Consider the following 8,471-nt stretch of genomic DNA (forward strand, 5'->3'; position numbering starts at 1 on the left):
GAAAGTACATGAAAAGTGTGTAAAAGAGATGAAAATACAATAGCAAAAGGTCCTATTTATAGAAAACTAGTAGCCTAAGGTTACAGAAATAGGTAATTAATGCAGAAATCTTCTTCCGGGCCCACTTGGTGTGTGCTTGGGTTGAGCATTGAAGCATTTTTGTGTAGAGACTTTTCTTGGAGTTAAACGCCAGCTTTTGTGCCAGTTTGGGCGTTTAACTCCAGCTTTTGTGCCAGTTTCGGAGTTAAACGCCAGAATTCTTGAGTTAACTTGGAACGCCGGTTTGGGCCATCAAATCTTGGGCAAAGTAAGACTATTATATATTGCTGGAAAGCCCAGGATGTCTACTTTCCAACGCAATTGAGAGCGCACCAATTGGGCTTCTGTAACTCCAGAAAATCCACTTTGAGTGCAGGGAGGTCAGAATCCAACAGCATCTGCAGTCCTTTTTCAGCCTCTGAATAAGATTTTTGCTCAGGTCCCTCAATTTCAGCCAGAAAATACCTGAAATCATAGAAAAATACACAAACTCATAGTAAAGTCCAGAAGAGTGATTTTTATTTAAAAATTAATAAAAATATAATAAAAACTAATTAAAATATACTAAAAACATACTAAAAACAATGCCAAAAAGCGTATAAATTATCTGCTCATCAATCATCGTCTTAGAAGAAATCCAAAACCTCCTTTATTCTCCAATTTGACATTTTGATACCATCTCTAAATTTCTTATGGCAGGAGAAATTTATTGTGCTACGTTCTAAGGTTGATTAGCTTGTTACTTGATGGTTTGAAAACCAATCTTCTCCAATCTCATTTTCACATAAGTATTGCTAGAATTTAAGTTGCTAACTTAGTGTGAATGTTTGATCTTTATTACCCTCAAGTTTCGAAATCAGCTGTTTAATATGCATGAATTACTTTTTTCTGTTTATAATTATTTTTTGAGTTAATTAGTTTATTGTTGTTAATTGTCTAATTTATTATTGAGGACATTAAACATTTTGTTGACTTATTGTTTATTGTTGTTAATTTTCTAAGTTTGTTATTATCTGAGTTAATTAGTATTTTATTTTCTGATTTATTAGTTTAGAAATTATTGAATTTAAACATTTAAAATTATATATTAATTTTTAAAAATTTGACAATAAAAATTCGGTAGATGAAAAAATCTGCTGATAAATAATTACCGGCGAGGTTTATACCGTCGGATTTATTTTGACGGTAAACATATTATTACTACCAGATTTTTTTAATAAATCTGACTATATTCAACATTTTTCTTGTAATGATGAATATAAGGTTAATTTTATTTTTTCATGAATAAATTTTTCAACGTCTTAAACTTTTATAGATAAAAATAATATTTTACCTGAAGAATCCTGAAAAAACTCAACAAGAGTAGGCCCAATAAAAAAATACCCCAAAAGGTTGTAGGGTAAATTGGGCCAACTCATCCTACAAGAGCCTAACGATCTAGGACCGGCTACCCATTACTTGTTTGGGGAGCAGAGGAATATATTATTTTAGCGAGTAATACTATGTTTATATTAAAATAAGTCACTAGTATAAAATAAAACTTAATATATAAATATATAATAATAAAAATGAGTTAAACATTACATATGACTATAAGAAACATCATTAAAATCGACGACCATAATTGTTACTTTTTAACGTGTCAATTTTTCAAAAAGCTAATAAAATCGACAACTTGCTAAATTGTCAATAAATTTTTAATAAAATCGATAACCATTGTGTCGATAATATGAGTTTAAGACTTTTACATATTTAATAAAAGCGACATCTTTATTATCTAAACTCAACGACTTATCTATCGATATTTTGATTTATTAAAATTGACAATGTTACTATCGATTTTTAAATTAAAAAGTGACAATATTGCGGTCAATTTTTTTGTCCATTTTAAATTGAAAAAGCGACACAGCGTTATCGATTTTAATAAACCATATTTTTTTATTAGTTTCTTCATTTGAAAATAATAAATAGTTAATGCAAATAACTTTTAAATATAGAAATAAAATTTGAATACATCTCATTAATTGGGAGTATAATTTTCGGTAAAAGTTTCTTCACCTTTTCTACTGTATAGATGAAAATTTTTCTCAAGACACTGCAGAACTCACTGCTGTAAATTAGCAAGCAAGAGTTTAATAGACATAAATACTATAGGAAGAGCTTCAAGTATACTGGGAACACCGATGTTCTAATTGTTTTAACCGTTAATCTGAATTATAAAAAATATATATAATATATATTAATTAAAATCAACGGTTAAAATAACTGGAACACCAGTGTTTTTCGATAGGAAAAGTATGAGGAGCCAATGGAATATTTATACAATGTGTACAATGGAAGTTTAGAGAGTATTAGAGATATAATCATTAGTGTTAACTAGATCCGAAAGGTCAAGAGTTCGAGCCTTAGTAAACCCCAAAATCAGTTTAAGCTTTTGGGAAGATGTTTATTATCGCTAGTACTCGGATGATTATTCTAGATAGTATGGGAGATGTTCATTTTGTAACTCAATAGCGCCCATTGTGTCCCATTGTACACATTGTACAAATAGTCTATTTTCTCCCTAGCGGGATCCTTTCCGATATACTTGAAATTTTTCCAATACTATAGTAGTATGTGACAAAAATATGATTCTACGTAAAAAGCTAGCACCAAATGAATCTTACAGCCACGGATCATCTCCAATCATCATCATGTCATCTTCATTATCAGCGCAAACAACCTGCCACTTATTTTCGAATAAGAAAGCCTTCTCCATCTGCAGAACAAGTAGTAGAAAGTGTGAGATTTCAGAAGCTAAAAATATAGAAATATCCTATAAGTACTTATAAAATATGAAAAAGGGTAAGCATCTATGAAACAGGTAAGGCTCTAAAACTCCCGTATTGATTGCAATTGTGTGCACAGGAGTCTAGGATGTTTTTCGATTCAGTTAGTAGTAAAGCTGAAAAGATTAACAAATATACATACATTTTAAATGAACAAAACTCAACAAAACAACACAACATAAAAAAATTTAGAATTAATATTATGAGCAATATTCATGAAGACTAATTAAATGGTGAATGCTATCATATTCTCTCTAAAATAAAGGGTAAATTACTCTCTGTGATATATATAGTGCCTATAATTATAATTAAGTTGAATGTTAAATGTTAATCATAATAATTAGGTATATATTCTCTACTTTTCTTTTTATCTCTTGTGATTATTTAAATTTAGTTTAGCACCACCAGTCTATGGTGGTGGTGGTGACTGTCACCACTGGAAAAATTTCTTTGCGGTGAACTCACAAATCCATCAACAAGGTGCAAGTACGTATTCAGCTCGTTATACGTGGCAATATTTGTGCTACCAAGGTACGGAGAATCTCTACTACATAGGCACAACTCCTTCTCAACCTCAGCGTACACCCACTGTGTCTCCTCTACCCTCTTCTGTATGGTGATAACATCCTCGGAGTTCACTATCCGCAAAACTTTTGTCCCATGAAAGTGATTAAATTCTTGTGTATAATTGTCACCTCATCTTGCAAATTCTATTGATCTCCACCTCATCGACAACAATGTCTTAAATCTCACGAGGATCCGAATCTACCATCCCTTGAAACTTGTATTTAATATCATCAACAACAATGTCTTTAACTGTGTTTATGACTTGAGGATCTAAAGAATCTTTTCAAATGTTTTTATGACTTCTATCATTACGGACTATAAGTTCTTCTCTACCTTCAAGTGCATCAATTGCATTCGTAAAGATCTCTTCCACGTCATAAAACTCATCTGGTAAATCACTTTCAATATATATATTACAAGGGAGTAATTTACCCTTTATTTTAAAGAGGGTATGATAGAATTCACCTAATTAAATACTACACAGAACAAAATATGAGTTTTCCTGGGATCCAAAGAAGGCTTCATTAGGTAATAGTAAGTGGATAGTGTTTGATGCATCACATAGTTGCCGGTATACTTCGATGATCTAGAAAGATAAATTACAACAATAACCAATGGTAAGAGAATACACACGCCAACAATCCAAAGAAGAAGTATGCCACCAGATGTACAGAGGGAGTGCTATGCCCATTTGAAATCCCTACAATGAAATATCATTTTTTCGCCAATATGTAAGCAGAAAGACAACAAGCCACTAAGCACTTTTCCATAATATTCAGTTTATTTACCTGTCTGCCATCAAGATGACCATATTTTTCATAGTTTTCACGTGCTACAGGATCTGTCAGAGCTTGACAAGCCTTAGCAATGAACTCAACAAAATACTTGCAAGCCTCTGAAATAAAAGAATAAAAAAATTACCAATTACAAGCGAACTTACAGGAGGTCCAACTTCTTGCAAACATGAAAGTTTGCAACTATATAAGAAGCATGCAATAAACTAAAACACCTTCAATCTGGATCTGGATTTTTATCAGGATGGTATTGAATAGAAAGTCTCCTATTTTTTTTCTTTATTTCAGAATCTGGTGCTCCAGGCTCTAACCCAAGAATGCTAAATGGATCAAAAACTTAAATCTACATAAATTTACCCCCGAGAAAGTTTAGAATCCATGACCTATATATTTGAACACTCAACCAATAAGAAAAGTGTTATACAATGAATATAAGATCCCTCAATACCGAACATGAATCTCATGAAGTAGAATACTTATATATAATTGCTTACCTCTCCACTCATAGACTTTATGTAGTAAACCAGAATAATCATGACCACCCGAAGCAGCAACAATGTGAAATTACTACATGTTGAGACACTCGAAATTTGCAACATTAAATCAAATTCACAACTAAATAAAAAAGCCAACAAGAAGAACAACACAGGGAGAAAAAATTATCTCACCGTCATGAATATTGATTTACGGTACTTCTCAAATTTTGAACATTCAGAACAATGACAGTGAATGCTCTTTGATTTTTTGGTGGCAGCACAGCATAACTTGGTAATTGTATAGGGCACAATGGGGATGGCCATTATGGTCAATATGGAAATTTGGGAACGGTGCATTGCTTACTACACTCAGCAATCTCTTACAATGTTACTAGACCTGCTTGAATCCAGTTACATTTCATCACTCAATCGTGAAACACTATAATCTTCCATCAGATAATCCTGCAGAATTCTACATTGTTAAACAAAACGCATGGAATGAAAAAACCCAATCACTGATTCTACAAGGCTATTGAAAATGGAAGAAATTTTCTATAAGAAAACTAGAAAACAAAAATTCAAAAATACACTCCAGAATTCTCTATGCTAAGCTAGATTCCACATTAATAAAAACAAAATAAACAATAAATTAGTAAATAAATTCACCAAATAGATGTCAAATCAAATAGAAATCCTACCAAACCAAAGTGACCAACAGAAAAGATAAAAATTCAATAAGTAAATTGAATCTCCAAATCAAGAAGAACTGATTATGCTAATTAGGTTTTAGTAATATTGATGCGATTGTTATTTGTAACACCCTAACTACCAAAGCTCACACTTCCGGCTGCGCGACTCTGATAGTTCGGACATTACGACGACTTTATATTATTTAATACTAAAATATGAGTAATAACTGAACTAATACATCCATATCGCATAAGCTAAACTCAAAAATTCTTCATGAGCTTTTTCGTCTGTTCCCTGAAAGGAGAAGTCTTTAGGGGGTGAGAACATCATCCTCGAAAGGGTTCTCAGTAGAGGGTTTTTGGGAATTACTGTAATAGGATACATGAAGATAACCGCACCAGTGATTCATAACCGTCTTATACCTCTTTTCAAAAACAACGGTTTACAATAGAAGTAAAGTCGGAAATCTTTTCTGAAAGAGGAACCATTCAATTCTCAAAAACTCAAAAGCCTTTCCAAACGGTTTATCTATACTGAAACAAAATAGGCTTTCATATTTTTAATAACTTTTTAAACAAGACTAGAATTTTGTAGAAATTTCAGCAACACCTCCCTTAAAACTTGGACTTTTGCCACCCGGTTCGGGTCCCAACTAAACCGTTTCTCATTCCTTTTCAACAGCTCAAAACCAGAAATCAATTCAAAGCAAGCTGAATCCAACAGTCGCCTCAGTGGCATATCTCAAGGAAACTATTTCAGAAATCAACTCAATATCAATCAATTTAACTCATTTCCAAAGCTTTAAAGAATCAGTTCAGCAACAAATCATTTATCAAAACCAAATCAGTGAAAGCAAACCAGGATGAATTCCAAAGAGTATTCTATCTTTCACATCATCAAAACAATTGACTCAATTCAAACCAATCCTCAACGGATTAAACTCAGATTTCAAATATCTAAAGAATCAGCTTCAAAACATTACATTTCACAAAGCCGCACAACAACTCAGCCAAACCAACATCCATAAACATTCGAGTCAATCAAATAATACATAAGGCCGACACAATCACCAAATACACATTTTCTCACATCAGTATCCATATGTAATAATTCCAACATATAGAAATATAGTTTTTGGAAAGCGCCCCTACCTCAAAACGCAATTCCATAACCCAAACGCCTCACAGAGTCCTTTCCGTCTCATCCCGAAATCACCGGCAGCTTGAACCACAGCCTTGCTCACTTTTGCAGTAACCACATCAACTCTAATCGCAATACGTAACAAACGGGATTAACTCTCATAACAACGAATGCTATAACACTTCAACGTTTAATAGGACAGCGACTAAAGGGGTTACTGGAATGTAAACGCTTACCACAAATAAGAAGTGACTGAACCATGAAGCGGCAGTCCCGGTGGTGGTTCCGGCAACAGCAACACTCTTCCAGTGGCTCCAACTCGCAGCAACTCCAACCACAGAAGGATGAATACTAAAAATGAAACAGCCACTTTTATGGCAACTCCAAATCGATGGTAGTAACCCTGGCGGGCAGCAAGGCACCAAGAACAGCCATTAAACAGAGAGCAGAACAAAGCAGAACAGGGCAAGAGCAGCAGCAGTTGCGGGCTCTTACCAGGCAAGACGGTGCCAGCCCTAGCCTCTCTCATTTCGCGACGAGCTCCAGCCCGTTCCAGCAGTGATGGCAGCGGCTCTAGAAGCCTCAGCAGGGCACGGCAGAGGTAGCAATACAGCGACAAAACCCAGCCTCCATCCCTTCTCACTCATCGAACACGCTCTCTGTTCTCCGTGGTACTCATTCGGCGGCAGTGGACTGCGAGGAGGTCAACGGCGGCGAGGCAAGGTTCGGTGATGACACAGCTGATAGTGGCGGGAGGCACGAACGTCGGCGGCTTCTTCAGTGGCACCAGGGAGCGACGGCGTTGCACGAAGCTTCTCCAGCGACGACAACGGCGCGGTGGCGGTGCGACAGAGGCTCCTTCCTCCTCTGCCCCTCGCACGACTCTTCCTTCTACCCTGAACGGCGCCGATGGCGCCCTCCTTTCCCGGCGACAAGGGCAACGGCGACAAGCTCTCGCTCCCCTCTCACTCGCGAGTCACCCCTCTTCTTCGGCGCTGGTGGCATCAGCGGGATGGATCCGATGGCAGGACACGGTAGCGTGGCAGCAAGGCGTGGTGGCGACGCCGTTCCTCCCTCTGGATCTCCCTCTTCTCAGACCCCTTTCTCTCTGGTTCTATTCTCCACGAAAGCAACAGGCGTCCTTATTGTTTCACAACTGCTAAATTTATAATTTAAATATAGAAAATAACCCAACAATTATAAAATTGGATAAAGATCATAACTCGTCTCAATTTCAATAAATCAAAACTTGCCTTAATTATCTTTAATAAAATGATTTCTAAAATTAAGGCTATAAATAATTATATGATTTGAGACTTGATCATAAAAAGACTTTTCAAAGGTTCTGGGTCTTACATTCTACCCACCTTATAAAAATTTTTGCCCTCGAAAATTGATACAAAATGAAAGAAATTCCATAACAGTTCACCCTTGAACATATTTAAGGAAGAAGCAAAAATATCTCAAAATATAATCATATATACGGTTTCCAAATACTTTGATTGTCATAAGCATAAGGGTGTAAAGGTAGGAGTGTGATTGCAAAGCAAACGTTACAAGGTAGGCTCGATGCAAAAGATAACATGGGTCAATCATGTGATAGTAGGGCAAAGCATCAAAGGCTATAAAACAGGATGGAGTTAAAACGATGTGCTCAATATCCGCACACTAATCTCATATCGACCTCAAGGTTTCAACTTTCTAACTCCATCAAGCACTTTACAATCCCATACTCGATCACAAGCCTTACAACCGCAAACCCGTCAACAAGGAACAAAACACCCACAACTCATAACGTTGCACACCTACCGCTTCAACTTCCGTATACACATATCACGCCTTAAAGAACTAACGCATCGCGTTACTACGTCTACAAGTCGCACGTGATATCAAAATAATTCTCGAGTCTACTCAGAAGGATACAAGACTTTAGAAAA

The 8,471-nt window shown here is 35.6% G+C and overlaps 1 long non-coding RNA gene across 1 annotated transcript; it reads right to left on the reverse strand.

Moving 5' to 3' along the window:
- LOC110267238 lies at window positions 6,546-7,452 on the reverse strand. The gene is made up of 2 exons (XR_002354621.1): window positions 7,030-7,452; window positions 6,546-6,937 (listed from the first exon to the last, which is right to left on the reverse strand). It is a non-coding gene; the product is annotated as an uncharacterized LOC110267238 (long non-coding RNA).

Source organism: Arachis ipaensis, chromosome B09 (assembly GCF_000816755.2).
Source record: "Arachis ipaensis cultivar K30076 chromosome B09, Araip1.1, whole genome shotgun sequence".
NCBI lineage: Eukaryota > Viridiplantae > Streptophyta > Magnoliopsida > Fabales > Fabaceae > Arachis > Arachis ipaensis.